General features: G+C 30.2%; 1 protein-coding gene across 2 annotated transcripts in view; it reads left to right on the top strand.

The window, feature by feature from the left end:
* The first annotated feature begins 1,002 nt into the window (after positions 1-1,002).
* The window catches only part of LOC145269528 (uncharacterized), a 34,307-nt gene continuing 18,954 nt past the window's right edge, over positions 1,003-16,355 (top strand). Inside the window, exons 1-2 of one of the 2 annotated variants that reach the window (XR_013865078.1) lie at positions 1,003-1,093; positions 9,761-14,068. The gene's annotated coding sequence lies outside the window, so the exon portion shown is untranslated. Of the gene's footprint in view, positions 1,094-9,760; positions 14,069-16,355 lie in introns of those variants that run through there. The other variant, XM_080125283.1, reaches the window with a different exon arrangement.

Here is a 16,355-nt window from a genome sequence, read left to right as displayed (position 1 = left end):
ACTTTTTTTTAAAGTGAAGATAAAAAAAATAGCAATAAAAGATTGAAATTGAAATTGAAAAATGGGGTGGTAAGAAAAAGAGGATAAGTGAAAAAGAGATCAAAGAACAGAGAAGAGGAAGAAAGAATATTAAGAAGTCGAAAAAGAAGGGAGAAAGAGAAATAGACATAATTGAGAGAATAGGGGAGTAGAAAGGGGAAGGTGGCAGATAGAAAATCATTTTTATAAATCTACTTTTAGAACCGATAAATATAGGTCAGTTGAGGCAAATTTGACCCAGACTGGAAGATAATTGTGTGGAGATGATAATTTAGATTTATTTATTTTAAATTTTGAAAGAAGTTAAAATGGGTGAGATGTGAGATTTCATGACGTTGAATTTCTACTGCAGCACTTTTTATGCGCTCAAGAGCTTTCCTGGGCTCCCCACCCCACCAATCACAATCAAGGATTTGTCTCATGTGATTTAAATTAACAAAGCATATAAATCATTTGAATGCCTTCTGCTCTGAATATTAAAAAAAAAAAAACACTGTCGCTTGCTTTTATTTCTACATTAAAAATTAAAACTTTTCTTACAATATAAATATTTGCAGATTTTACCGTATCTTTAGTGTCAGTTCTGATACTATACATTATCTTTTCTACCCTCAAGCAATGAAGGAGAAATATTGTCACTTTTCGGGAAGAAGATGGACTTTCTCCACAGAAAAGCCAACCATATGTGTCTGACTCTGCTCCCGATCTAGTAGATAATCAGCCATTATGTAGATCGGCGATCTACATAATGGCTGATTTTACAATATGTTTCTTTAGACTAATATAAAAACACACTGAAAAGTATATCCGTCAAACTTATCCACTCACCTGAAAAATTCGCTTTTTATAGCTTTCCAAATGTAGACTCATACAATCAAAATGTAGACGCCCCAAAGTAAATTTAATATGCAAACTATTTTAACTCCACTTTAATTTTCTGCGAGCCTGCTTTTCAGTCGCCATCTTGAATTTACACTTTCCGTTTTAACTCGAATAACAACAACATCTTTTAAGAATTCCTATCATCTTTATTTGAAGCCTATTATTATAAAAAGTAAGTATTAAATAAATTTCTTTGTTTTACGACTTTATAAGAATATATCCTATGAAATTTTGAAAATATCACACGTAAGATAAAGTAAGATTGATTCGAAGGCGAATGTAATTTAAATAATAAAATGATGTTTACTTGATATCCAAATCAGGGGGTTGTATTACTGTACACATAGATTCGAAAAAGTTGTCAAAAAACAAATATATAACAAATAAATGTTATCAAAGGCAAGATACATTACTTTTCTACCAAACTGGATATAATTTTCGTGTTTTTATTCAATTTAACATGTTTATTGAGCTCGAAAAGCAGACAGTGTTTACCGATGTATTGGAAAATTCAAAATGGTGGCCGACTCTCTCTTTAACACGGTCAGTTCGGAAAAAGGTGTAATAAATAATAAACTAGACAAAATACTGTTAGAAATTTGCTCAATATATGTTACCGTGACATAACTTGACATATATTCGGTGGTTTTTAATAACATTTTCTCTAGTTTATTATTTATAACACCTTTTCCCGAACTTACCGTGTTAAAGAGAGAGTCGGCCGCCATTTTGAATTTTCCAATACATCGGTAAACACTGTATGCTTTTTGAGCTGAATAAACATGTTAAATTGAATAAAAACACGAAAATTATATCCAGTTTTGTAGAAAAGTAATTTATCTTGCCTTTGATAACATTTATTTGTTATATATTTGTTTTTTGAAAACTTTTTCGAATCTATGTGTACAGTAATACAAACCCAAAAATCGAATCGCTGCCTATTTTTAAATTTTTTGGTTTTGTTTATAATTATTGTTTTTATGACTCAAAAAAACATCGTTAAAATAAGAAAAAAAAAAAAAAAATTTGTAATTAACTTTGTATGAACATAATAAACGCTTTAATATAAGTGAAACCACTAAGAACTTAGCCAGTTAGGTAGAAAACGGACACTTAGAAAATCGATTTTATTTAAAAAAAAAAAAAAAACATTAAACAAGTAAAAATATTTTTTTAAAATATTAGGGGGGGCTATAGTCTATTTTAAAAAATAATATCTCCTTCAAGAATGATCATAAAATGTGTTTTCAATCGATATTTATTCAATAAGGGACCAGTTTTCCTATCTAGCGAAAGGGGACCAGTTTTCCGGAGACGAGTTTTCCCGAGACGAGTTTTCCCGGAACGAGTTTTCCAGGCACCGTTTATTCAGCTCGAAAAGCATACAGTGTTTACCGATGTATTGGAAAATTCAAAATGGCGGCCGACTCTCTCTTTAACACGGTAAGTTCGGGAAAAGGTGTTATAAATAATAAACTAGACAAAATACTACTAAAAAAAAACACCCAATATATGTCAAGTTATGTCACGGTAACATATATTGAGCGAATTTCTAACAGTATTTTGTCTAGTTTATTATTTATTACACCTTTTTCCGAACTGACCGTGTTAAAGAGAGAGTCGGCCACCATTTTGAATTTTCCATAGTTTTGAATAAACATGTTAAATAGAATAAAAACACGAAAATTATATCCAGTTTGGTAGAAAAGTAATGTACCTTGCCTTTGATAACATTTATTTGTTATATATTTGTTTTTTGACAACTTTTTCGAATCTATGTGTACAGTAATACAACCCCCCAAATCAGTTGCCAAACCTTGTTTTATGTATTGTAAGCAAAAACTTGAAGGACGAATATAAACTAGGGCAGACCGTAAACTTAATTTCTGTTCATGTGTTCTTATTTTTTGGCGGATTATCGTCGATAATAGACTTAACTTTCAAATTAGCAGGAACATTTTTTTTTTAAGTTTATTTAATGACTTTTAACGCGGAGGAGGATCACTTTTAAATTATAATGTTTTATTAAATTGATACCCGACTTTTCGGTCAACTAGCAAAACTCTCCTTATTAAGCTAATTTATGGTGTACAAGAAAAAATTAATAGAACGTTATACTTTAAGTGATACCCCACGTGAAAGTCATTAAATACACCTAATTTTTTTTTCTTCCTGCTAATATGAAAGTTAAGTTTGTTATCGATAATAATAATTTTACGGTAGAGGGGAAATTTCGTTCAGGTCCGCGCAAACACGGTCACAGCATAAAGACATATTAAATGTTAAATGTCGAGATTTGAACAAAAAATAAGGGGTTGTTTTACTATACATTTAGATTCGAAAAAGTTGTAAAAAAAACAACAACAAATAAATGCAAGATGAGTTACTTTTCTAGTATACTGGATAATTTTTTAGTGTTTTTATTTCATGTAACGTGTTTATTCGGCTCGAAAAACATAGTGTTTACCGATGTATTTGAAAAATGCAAATGGTGGCATACTCGCTTTTGAACACGGTAAGTTTGAGAAAATGAGTTTAAACAAAAAAATTATACAAAATACTGTTAGAAACTCACTCAGTATTGTTGTAAAAAAAGTCAATATAACTAAGAGTAGCTAACCTGAAGTGAGGTTGCGAAAAAAATACAATCTTTTTCGCGACCTTACTTCAGGTTAGCTACTCTTAGTTATATGACTTTTTTTTCCAACAATTTGCGAAAAAAATACAATCTTCTTCGCGACCTTCTTCTCAGGTCTTGTAACCACAGTAACATAAAAAAAAGGCATAAAATGACTCTTCACAAAGGAGGAAGGTTTTTATAACAATTACCTTACTCTATTGGTATAAATAACCACAAGGCTATTGTTCTTCTTGATTGTTGGAAGACCATCCTCACCTCCGGAACCACTCAGATAAGCTATGTATTATTCACCACAGTATATGTCACCGTAACATAGGCGGACATATATTCGTTGGGTTTCTAACAGTATTTTGTATAATTTGTTTGTTTGAACTCATTTTCCCAAACTTACCGTGTTAAACAGCGAGCATGCCGCCATTTTTCTTTTTCAAATATATCGATAAACACTGTATGATTTTGGAACCGATTACACGTTTTAAAGTGAGTAAAACCACTAAAAACTTTTCCATTGATTTTTAAGAACTTGGACTTTAGCATAGTAAAACAAGTATACTATATATAGTATAAACACCCCCAACCACCCTATGTTTAGCTTCTTTTTTTTTTTTTTTTTTTTTTTTTTTTTGAGAACTTCGACTTTAGAAAAAGGAAACAAAAGGGGAAACGCTTTAACTGTAAAATATATGAATCTTTATTTTCGGGAAAATAAAAGTTAAAAAATTAGAATTACATACTCTAATGGTGCTCCTTCTCCCAGTGATGCCAGCTAAAAATAGCAGCATGAAAATTGATACTCCACCAGACTAGGTGTGTCCACATGTTTTACAGGAAAACGGTTTCTTTCTTCTTTTTTTTTCCAGTTTTCTTATTTTTTCTAGCTGGGGATGGTGGAGCCTACCATATGCCAGGCAATTCCATGCTATCTCATATATTCCAACCAAGAGATTTTTTAACATTCTAACCTTCCCTTTGAATCTTTCTTGCACTTGGTTTACCTGGTGTATTTATAATGTAGTTATCAGAATTCTTTTTTTGGTAGGTTCAATGGCTCCTATAATTACTGGAAACATACTGTTTTATAGCAGAGTCTGTATATAACATGCTTATATAATTGAAGTCTCTGTAATCTTGTAGCATGTCGAGATATGTGTGTGTGCGTGTGTGTGTGTGTGCGTGTGTTTGAGGGTAATTTTTTTATCTGTGTTAGAAGCGTTGAGTGAAATTTTTAATTTTTAAATAGGCCTTTATTTTAATATATATATATATACACACACACACACACATATATATATATGTGTGTGTGTATATATATATATATATATATATATATATATATATATATATATAAATAAAGGCCTATTTAAAAATTTATATATATATATATATATATATATATATATATATATACAGTAAGTTAGAAAAATATATATCACGGAATATTTTGCATAGCTTAATTGCCATATATATTTTTATAACTTACTACCTAGCTCTATTTATTTTGCACTGCTGAAGTAAATACTGGAAATTTACGCATTAAATTAGACTTTCCTATATTGATTTATGTGATCAAATGAAGTAGTCATATATATATATATATATATATATATATATATATATATATATAATGTTAAAAGTCCACGTATGCTTCTATGATAGTAATTTAAAGGTTAGGAGGGTTTTTTGAAGCATGAAAAACGATGTTACTTTTTGTATTTAATATTTTATTTTTATTTTTTATATTTCGAGCGAACCTCCGCTCTTGGTCATAAAAAGTATCGAAATGAAAAATAAAAAGGAAGTGGTTGAAAAAAACTGGAAAATTGTAGTGGGGACAGAATTCATTCCTAGCAATCATATTCGAAAAAGTTCATGTGGATTATTTTTGCGATTTGTGGAAGAAGATTGTATTTTTTATTCATTTTTCTTATTTTAAATTTTTTTAAAATGTTGCAACATTATAGCGTTTAATTCAAATGGCAAAAATCAGGTGCAATTGATTTCAATATGTATATTAGAATTAAAATGAAATTATTAAACGGTAACAATAATGTAATTAATAGTTATGATAATGACAGTACAGTAAAGTACTAATAATAATAATAATAATAATAATAATAATAATAATAATAATAATAATGAAACTCCCGAAGAGGGCAGAGTTAGAGACAATGTCGGCTTTTTAATGGGGAGTAAAATCTGTCCTCCCCTCTATAGAGATGGCACGCAGGATAGGGACGAAAATAAATAAGTAAATAAAAAAATAAATAAATAATAATAATAATAATAATAATAATAATAAAATTAATATAAGTAATTAAATTAGAATAATAAATAGTCATGGTCTTGAAGGAAAATTTTCTCAGTCCCGAAGGAATTCTCATATATAGACCAAGGATAATGTATGTGCTCTTGGCTCGAATATATATATATATATATATATATATATATATATATATATATATATATAATTTAAAGGAGATTAGAACAATAGTCTAAAGAGCAGAGTGTATTTTAATGTAATAGTGAAATTACTAGTTTAATTAAAATACAGGAAAGAAAAGGTACTCGTTGTAATTTAGATATATAATAAGCTCGATAGGTAAATATCCTAGAGCTAATTTAATATTTAGTAATGTGATTGATAATTTAAAATTTAAAAATCAAATTATAATTAAATTAAAAATCCGTTTCATAAGAAGGAACAACGACAAAATCAATTATTTGTACGATCGTTTCGGAAAACAGTGTTTTTATTGTGGTAGACATCAAGTTACGGACAATAATTATTACATATAGTTTTTTTAATAAATAAGGTTTCCTCATCAGCAAATTGTGAAGGGTTTTATTAAATTTAAATTTAAAAGACACCATAAATAAACCTAGCATTAAAAGTAAGGCAGATGTATCTGGAAAAAATTAAAATAAAGGTCTGGATTAAAAATTGATGAGAAAATTAATATGTGTTAGAGATAGAAAAGAAATAGAGTAAAATATAAATTTGGTTTAAGTACAATATTATACACACACACATACACAAATATATACATGCATATATATGAAAAAAATAGACAGTTATCAGTTTTCTATAATAGTTAACCATATAGGAGCCTATTCGTGACCAGACACACACACGGACGTTCAGCTTTATATATATATATATATATATATATATATATATATATATATATATATATATTGAAGACGTTGTTTTTTCTTTCTTTTTACTCACTTTTTTTATATTAATCCCAGATGGGGGGGGTCTCTTGTTGAGGTTGAAAATGTCTGGCAAGGTATAAATTAAATGCAGACGATGTCTTTCTTTTCTTGGTGGTAGGTTTTTTGATACAGCAATTGACACATTATATTAAGCATCATCTATGTATGAATACGTATAATAATAAAATATATATAATATTTCTAAAACTTAGTCATAAAAAAGCCATTGTTGCATTTATTCATATGAATATAATTGTTCAGAAAAACAATGATCGCTGATAGTTGGCAAGTAATTAACCTAACGTATCCATCGCTCTTTTAATTTCAAAGATTCTCTTTCGAAAAGTGCTATTTTTGGTCATTTTGACCCCTTTTTACGCCCTGAGTACGCAATCAGAATTTTTCTCGGGTCAAATATTACGTTTCCAGATGTATATCCATACGATCTTGCTTGCAGGTCATTTTCAGCAAAATCTAACAGTCGGAAAATATATTTCCTGAAAACTGCTATTTTGGGCCATTTTGACCACTTTTGACTTCTGGGAACGCAACCAGAATTATCAAAAATCTAAAAATGTTACATTTCCTCCCGAGGGTAGTTGTAACTTTCAGAAAAATTTAATAAGTAGCTATTGGGAATTTTTGGAACGAACAGACGAATAGACGACATGAATTCTAAGGTCCAAATCCGACTAAGTTGGTATACTAACATAGATTTCTTTCTCTTTTTTATAACAAGTTTAATTGATTAATAACAAGATTAATTGATTAATAATAAGTTTAATTGATTAATAACATACTTCATACTAACCCTAGCAAAGAAGTAACATTTCATAATTTTTTTTATTGATATTATCTAGTTAAACAAAAACTAAATATGTACCTTAGAATAAAATTACTATTTATTTGTAAAAGAATTCTAGTAGGTTTAAATTATTTTCATTAATAAAAAATATAGCAATAAGTAAACATTATTGAACCGTTATTTGCTCATAGAAAAGGGGCAATATATTTTGGTTTACGAAATAAAACAGGTGGAATGTTTTTTTGATAATAAATCTAATTACTTGCTTGTTTATTAGTTTCTTTTACAGAAATAATGACTACTCCTACAGAAGATAAACAAGTGTCCTGTACACCTTCCTTTTCTAGTATGTACATTAGAAATAATATATATATATTATTCCTAATAATACATATAACAGAAATAATATATTCCTAATAAAAGCAATATATATATATATATATATATATATGTATATATGTACGTATGTATGTATATATATGTATGTATATATGTACGTATGTATGTATATATATATGTATGTATATATGTACGTATGTATGTATATATATATGTATGTATGTATGTATATATATGTATGTATATGTATATATGTATGTATATATATGTATGTATATATATGTATGTATGTATATATATGTATGTATATATGTACGTATGTATGTATATATATGTATGTATATATATGTATATGTATATATATATGTGTATGTATATATATATATATATGCATATATATATATATTAATAATTAAATAGAAATAGTATATAATAATAATAATAATAATAATAATAGATATTATAATAATAAATATTATAATAATAAGAAATTCCACAGGGGACTCATTCATATGTAATATATTGATGTTTGCATTTTGTAGGTATTCAGTGTAAATGGAGATGCTCTGATATTATTGTAGTTTTTTTTGTTAAAACTGCAAAAGCATTTATCTAAGCTAGCATAAACGCCTGTTAAAGCCCGGTCATAAAGTACGCTTAAATATGATATTTTAATTCTTGCAGATTTCGTATATATTATTATTATAGAGTTAATGTTCTATCGATTTTTATATATTATAAAGTTGCGATAACAAAAATTAAAAAAATACATCTATATGACTTGGGTGCATCAGCTTGAATCGAAACCGAAAAAAAACTTATGAAAAAAATGTGTGTATATATATATATATATATATATATATATATATATATATATATATAACTTGAGTTCCTTCAGCCATAATAAAAACTGAAACAAAAACTTATAAAGAATTCTTATAAAATCATTTATAAAAATAGATGATTAAAGTGCCCTCAGCTATAGTTGACACCGAAACCAAAACTTAAGAAGAATTCTTGGTAAAATTATTTATGACAAGTAACGACACTGATGTGAGAATGACATGCAAAATAACACACACACGATCACAGTAATATATAGATATTAATAATATGTACAGTAGAAATAACATATATAACATTTCTAATATGTTGAACAGAAATAATATGTTTAATATTTCTAATAATATTATAGTAATGACATGTGTAGTATTCCTAGTTATATGTGTAATAGAAATAATATACTAAGTATTCTTATTAATATATACAATAAATAATAATTATTAATATTATAATATATATATATATATTAATATGTACAAGAAATAATAATTGCTAATAGAATGTAATAGAAATAATATTCTTATTAATATGTACAAGAAATAATGGATATAGTACCTTTAAAAATATGTATAATTGAAATAATATACTTTATATTCCTAATTATGTGTCTATTAGAAATAATATATTTAATGTTCCTAGCAATATGCATTACAAAAATACTATATTCTATGTTCCGTATTCCTAATTAATACTTATAATAAAAACACGCATATAATATTCCTAACAATATAATAATGTATGTACGATAGAAATAATAGCATAATGCTAATATGTATGAATAATTTATTTATTTGTCTAATAATATATATAATAGACATGATATTATATTTCTAACACTAAAATACTCCAATAAATATGCATAATAGAAATAAAATATATAATGTTATTTTCTCATAGAAGATAGAAAATTTATATTAGTTGATGAAATAAAACAGAGTGAATGTACTTTTTAATAATGAATCAAATTACTTGCATGTTTAATAATATTTTTACAGAAGTAATGACTACGCCCACAGAAGAGAAACAAGTTTCCTGTACACCTTCCCCGTCTAGTGAATCACAAGCAAGTAAACACACAGCAGAAAAAAACTTTTCCTGTGAGACATGCGAGTCTTCCTTTGCACGACAAGCAGATTTGAAAAGGCATGTCCGTGTACACACTGGAGAGAAACCATTTGCCTGTGACATATGTGAATCTGCATTTTCCCAGCGATCACACTTGAGGGATCACTTGCGTATACACACTGGGGAGAAACCATTTTCCTGTGAGACATGTGGGTGTTCATTTGCTAAACAAGCAGATTTGAGCAGGCACATCCGTATACACACTGGAGAGAAACCATTTTCCTGTGAAATATGTGGATCTTCATTTTCCCGGAAAGGAACTTTAAAAAAACATGTGCATAGCCATACAGGGGAGAAACCTTTCGCTTGTGAAATATGCAAAACATCATTTTCTAGGAAAGAGACATTGAAGGGACACATGCAAATCCACACAGGGCAAAAACCATATTCTTGTGAAATATGTGGATCTTCATTTTCTCGGCAAACACATTTGCGAGATCATGTACGTGTACACACTGGGGAGAAACTATTTTCATGTGAAATTTGTGCATCATCGTTCTCTCATAAATTAAGTTTGAATATACATATGCATATACACACTGGCGGAAACCCATTTATCTGTAAAATATGCGGTTCTTCATTCTCTCAGAAAGGGAATCTTAAAGGCCACATGCGTATACACACTGGGGAGAAACCATTTTCATGTGAAATTTGTGGATTTGCTTTTTCTCATAAAGGAAGTTTGCGAAGACATATGAGTATACACACTAAGTAAAGCATCCCAAATTATATCAACAACGCCAAATGCAAAATGAACCAAATGACATCAATAGAACCTGATGCTAAATTAACTAAATGACATCTGCAACCAAATGCGAAATGAACTAAATGATATTAACAGATATACACTGTGGCAAATGACATCAATGGAACCAAATGTTAATAAGGTTATAGTTGGTTAAAGGACTTCCTAACTTCCGGCATGACTGCTCTTTGAAATAGAAATAATATATATATATATAATATTCCTAATAATATGTATAATATAAATCATATATTTCTAACAATATGTATAATAACAATAATATATATAGTATTTCTATTAATTTGTAAATAAAAATAATGTATATTATAATAATATAGATATAGTATATATTACCAATATTGTAATGATTATATAGAAATAATATATGTAATATTCTTAATATTATGTACCATTTCTTATTATATATATAATAGAATATATTGAATATTCCTATAAATTTGTATAACAGAAACTCTATATATATATATAATATTCCTAACATTAAGTATAATAGAAGACATGAGTGTACAGACTAAGTAGAACGTCCTAGATGACTATGACACAATTCGAAATGAACCAAAGAACATCAATAGAACTAAATGTGAAAATGATGATAGTCAGCTGACATACTTTCTAACATCCGGTGTGGCTACTACCAGAAGACAGGTGTTTTTGTGTGTGTGCGTTCAACTGGGGGTGGGTGTTAATGAAAACCTAAAACAGAAAAACTAACGTTAAAAAATCTGAAAAACACGCGAAAAATGGCTTAAATAACCCTGCTTCAATATTAAAATTTAAAAAATCGAAAAAAAAAAGAAATCTCCCACCACGATTCGAACCCAAAATATTTAGATAATGAGGCCGCGCTCTAAGCAACTGAGCTAAGACGACATCGTATAAAATTCTGTCGCTTTTTCAAATATTTAAAGTAAATCAGTTTACGACGTCATATGACGCATGCGTAGAAGCGAATTCGTCATGAGAGGACGGTTTTTGCTGACTCCCCCCTGTAGAAAAGTGATGATTTCAGGGTGAAAAAATTAACGTTTTTGGCCAATGTTTCGATATTTGTCAGGCGAATGTTAGAAGTGTAAAATGATACCGATCTGACGAAAATCCGTGACTCGTGTGGAAAGTTTTTGCGAGACATACAAACGCACAAACACACATACCTACATACACAAATTTTCGCTTTTATATATATAGACTAGCGGGGCTACCCGGCGTTGCTCGGGACCATATAAACAAGGAGAAAATTGGTTTCTTCGTTTTTTTCTCTCACGTCTGTATCTCCTCTGTTCATGTGTTCCTTTTTTATTATAGTTTTCCAATCGGCCTTTTTTATTTAATAACCCTAACCCCTAATATTAAAAAAGAAGAGCTAATAATAGGGATCTATCTTAGATAAAGCGTTTAAACTTATTTATAACTTATTTTTTAATGGTTTCTACAAGAAATAGATTAAAAGGAATACATTGTTGATAAATATAGATGTATCGACACAGATTTACATGTAGAACCAGGACCTACAGGCTACCAAATTGCACACCAAAATATTGCATCAGAGGGAACAGTAATGGAAAAATCTGGCGGCTCCACAAAAATGGAAGTCCTCAAAATGATGAAAGGATATGAAAAACAATTATCGGTAATAGTCAGCTAAGGTTCTTCCTAATTTCCGGCGTAGCTGCTCCTAAAAGTTCGCTTTTGCTCTCGTGTCTATATCTCATTTTACATGTACTCTGTTTTATTATGCTTTTCCGGCCGTTCTGTTATTTTTTTTTTTATTTAATAATAATTGAAAACTTTCTTTCGGTTTTATTTTTATTAAGAATTATTTAATATAGTTTTATTTTTAATAATTATTGAAAGCACTTTCTTTTTACAAAAGGGTCACCACTTATCAAGGCCTGGATGCCACTTGAGGATAAGGGTTATTGAGTGTACAGTAGTCAATGGGATAATTTCTTAGTAATCGTTAGTAGTGGAAATTTGGTAAATTGGATTATTTAATGAGACGTTTCATCAAGAATTTGTTAACATTGGACTTCAAAACAACCAAATTGTCCTCAGCTGGAAATCAGACTAACAGACGAAAGTTTCCCAGGTGTGCAGTTCTGAGAAAGAAGCTTTGTTCATGGAATATACGTTTTGGTTTAGGCACAGATAAAGAGCGGGGAAAATTATTGACAGTGGTTTCAGCTAGATGGGTGTTTTTTGTGAAAGATTGCCGAGGGGGGACCATAGATTGGAGCTCAGATGAGCACTTGTCATGAAAATAACGATAATGCGGGGACAGGCTTGCAACGTCTCTTCTGTGGGAAAGAGGTTGCATGGAAGAGAAGAACTACGATGTCTATTTTTAATTCCGACAAAGTAGGATAAGCTGCTTCTAGCAGGTCCTGCCCCAATATTTTCGACTTTTAAAAGAATTATTGAAAACACTTTTTTAACTATTTTTAACTGTTTTCGGAATATTATGTATTGGGTACGTTTTTTTTTATGATGTTTGAGATTTTGTTATTTTGATTTCAATAATTTTATTTTACACTTTCATAAACACATTTATTATATAAATTAAAATAAAAAATCCTTATTTTTAAACTTAAATTATAATTTCATGAACATATTTCTTATAAAATTTCAAATAAAATAAAAACTTTTATTTTTTATTTTGTTATTAAAGTGGAAATAAAGACTAATTGTGTTATTTTTATCTTTTTTGGGGGGGGGGTCTTATTTTTATAAAGAACTAGCAGGGGTACCTGGCGTTTCCCCGGATGTTTGGAAGTGTAAAAGAAAAAAAGTTGTTGTAGTCAGGCAGGATCGAACCCATGCCACCATGACAGAAAAGAAAGTGAAAGAAAATGTGACATCTTACCGCTGCTGTATGAGGCCATGGGAAGTGAAAAGCGGTCAAATTTAGTGATGCCAATCAAAAAGTTTACTAGCTAAGTGAATGAGCTCATGCAGGTGCAGAAATGAAAGCTGGCTGAGGGCCAGTTCAGCTTTCCGCTGTTTCCTTTATTTGTTTCCCCACAATGTTGGGGAACACCAGTTCCCCACAAAAAGGGAGTGTCCAAATTAATAGCAATTGTTTGATGTGAGGGTTTTCTCCCACATTGATACAAAGCTAATTGATTTCTGGACGTCCCTGGTAGAAAAGCCAGGAAACTGCCTTCACTTTTGATTAGTTTCGCTTTTATACGAAAACCACGAACACACACGTGAGAGGATGGAATAGCATGAAAAAGTCGCTCAAATGAAAGATAGAGACAACCTTTCTTTGCAAATCGTAGATATTATAATCTAGGGAGTATATAAAAAGTTCTAAAAAATAGTAACCTTCCTGAGAACCCCGGCGAAAAAAGCCTTTTCTGGATGTACGAAAATGCGCGCGCTGCATCTGCCTTTTATATATATACTAGCGGGGGTTGCCCGGGTGTTTGGAGGTGTGTATGGTTTTAAGTAAATCAAAACACACGGGTGTTTGTGTCGGGGGGGGGGGGGTAAAATGAAAAAGTTTTGGTAGGTAAGTATGAAGGATCGAACCCGAACCCTTGAGGTGAAGTTGGAAATTAAAGTGTGAAAAAAAAATGTGCGACGTTAACTACTGGGCCACCACAAAATAGTAACAGAAACATGTTTGAATTTATTTAAGTATTAAAACTTGGCAAGTGCCCGTAGTTAGTGAGGTCAACTTTGACTGCGGGGCAGTATTTTATTTACTGTGGGGCAGGATTCCCCCCCCAAGATGTTGTGGAGAAAATAAGCTCCCCATAAAAAGGGGATTGTCCAAATTGAATAGCAGTTGTCTGATATAAGGAGAAACTCCACATTGATCAAAGCTGTTTGCTTTCGGACGTTTCCGGAAAATTGCCGCCAGAATTAGTTTTGCTTTTATTATACGAAAAAGCTTAATGCACATGCGGCGATCGAAAAATGTTGAATATTTATCTTTTCAAAGTCGAGCAAATAAAATAGACAGGTGAGCGCCGTTGTTAACTTGTAGATTTTATCATTTAGACGTGATATAAAAAGTTTTAAGAAGAAGTGAGTCGACCGATCACTTCTCGGAAAAAAGCCTTTCTCAGACATACACAAAAAGTGAACATATATACATACACACATTTTTGCTTTTATATTTATAGATTATTTAATATAGTGTTATTTTTTAAGAATTATTGGAAACACTTTTTGCGTTTTTTAATAGAATTATTGAAAACGCTTTTAAAAATCTAAAATTATTTTGGGAATATTATGTATTGGATATATTTTTATATTTAAAATTTTGTTATTCTGATTTTAATAACTTCATGTGCTATTTTTCTTCAATAATTTTATTTTTGTACTTCCATAAATATAAATTTATATAAATTAAAATAAAAAATCTTTTATTTTAAAACTTAAAACAAACGTACTTTTATAATTTCATAAACATATTTCTTATGAAATTTCAAATAAAATAAAAAATTTTATTGTTAGGAAAGAAAGACTAATTGCGTTATTTTTTATCTTTTTATAATTTGTTATTTTTATTGTTTATCTTTCAATAATGTCCTTTTGGTTGTATTTTCTTTTAAATAAATTGCTTCACAACAGAAATACAGAAGAATAATAAAAATGAAGGGACTATTATGCTTTATCACCGCTTCCAGTAGCAGCCATGCTGAAAGTTGAGAAGTACCTTAGCTGACTATAACAGCAAAGAGATCAAATATCATGGCTTTAAGAATATCTTAAAAACAACATCGTCTCTGAAATAAAAGCATCATTTTACTGGTTGTGGTAGGCGCATCTGGTCTAACAAAATATGTTGTTTTTTTTTTTATTACATTTTCACCCCAAATAAGGCACATTGCCACTTTCGTGTAGGGGGCTACTATCAGGGGCAACAACTACTGGGGCACTATGTTGAGATTTGGGCAGCAAGATGTTGGTTCATGTTACACTTGAACTTCTGCATGTCAGTACAGTTAGGGAAGCAGGGACCTGGAATGGAATTCCAGAGTCTAGCGGTTCTGGAGAAGAAACTACTGGAGTAGAAAGATCTTTTACATCTAGGGATCTCTACTGTGTGGGGGTGGGATTTAGCTGCCTGTCATGTTTGTCGAGGGTGTCTACGTCGTGGGGGCACAAGTGCCTGCAGTTCGTCAGAGCATTCACCATTAAAATACTTGTAGAACAGGCAGAGAGATGCAACGTTTTGTCGATGGGACAGAGGCTGAAGCTTAGATGCCAGTTCAGAGCCTATCAGATTGGCGACTCTCTTTTGAACCTTGTCTAGGAGCGAGAGGCTAGCAGCAGATGCACCAGCCCAAATATGACAGCAATACTCCATACATGGGCGAATGGTGACCTTATAGAGGTACAGGATACTTTCAGGTGTCAGTAGTTTTCTAGCACGGTAGAAAGAGCCTAATTTTTTCACAGCGGCCCTGGCAATGTTTTCAATATAATTGTTCCAACTCATGTGAACGTTAGGCCAAGCAGTTTGAAAGATGTACTCTCAGACAGGGAGTCACTGGCCATTGCTATTGGTGGCAGAGAAAATTTCTTATGTTTATACATACTACCTAGAATACCAAGCTGTAGTTAAATATAGCAGTACTAAAAGAGATAACATCATATCTTAAATGATTTTTCATATATACATATCAATCATATGCCAATCAGACGGCAGCACATGAATAAAATGTTAAAAAAAAGTCATAGCCTAT

The sequence above is a fragment of the Euprymna scolopes genome, chromosome 45 (assembly GCF_053919585.1).
Source record: "Euprymna scolopes isolate OS-2025 chromosome 45, ASM5391958v1, whole genome shotgun sequence".
Taxonomy (NCBI): domain Eukaryota; kingdom Metazoa; phylum Mollusca; class Cephalopoda; order Sepiida; family Sepiolidae; genus Euprymna; species Euprymna scolopes.
The sequence above is the reverse complement of the archived record's forward strand: the minus strand, read 5'-3'. Positions and strand labels throughout refer to the sequence as shown.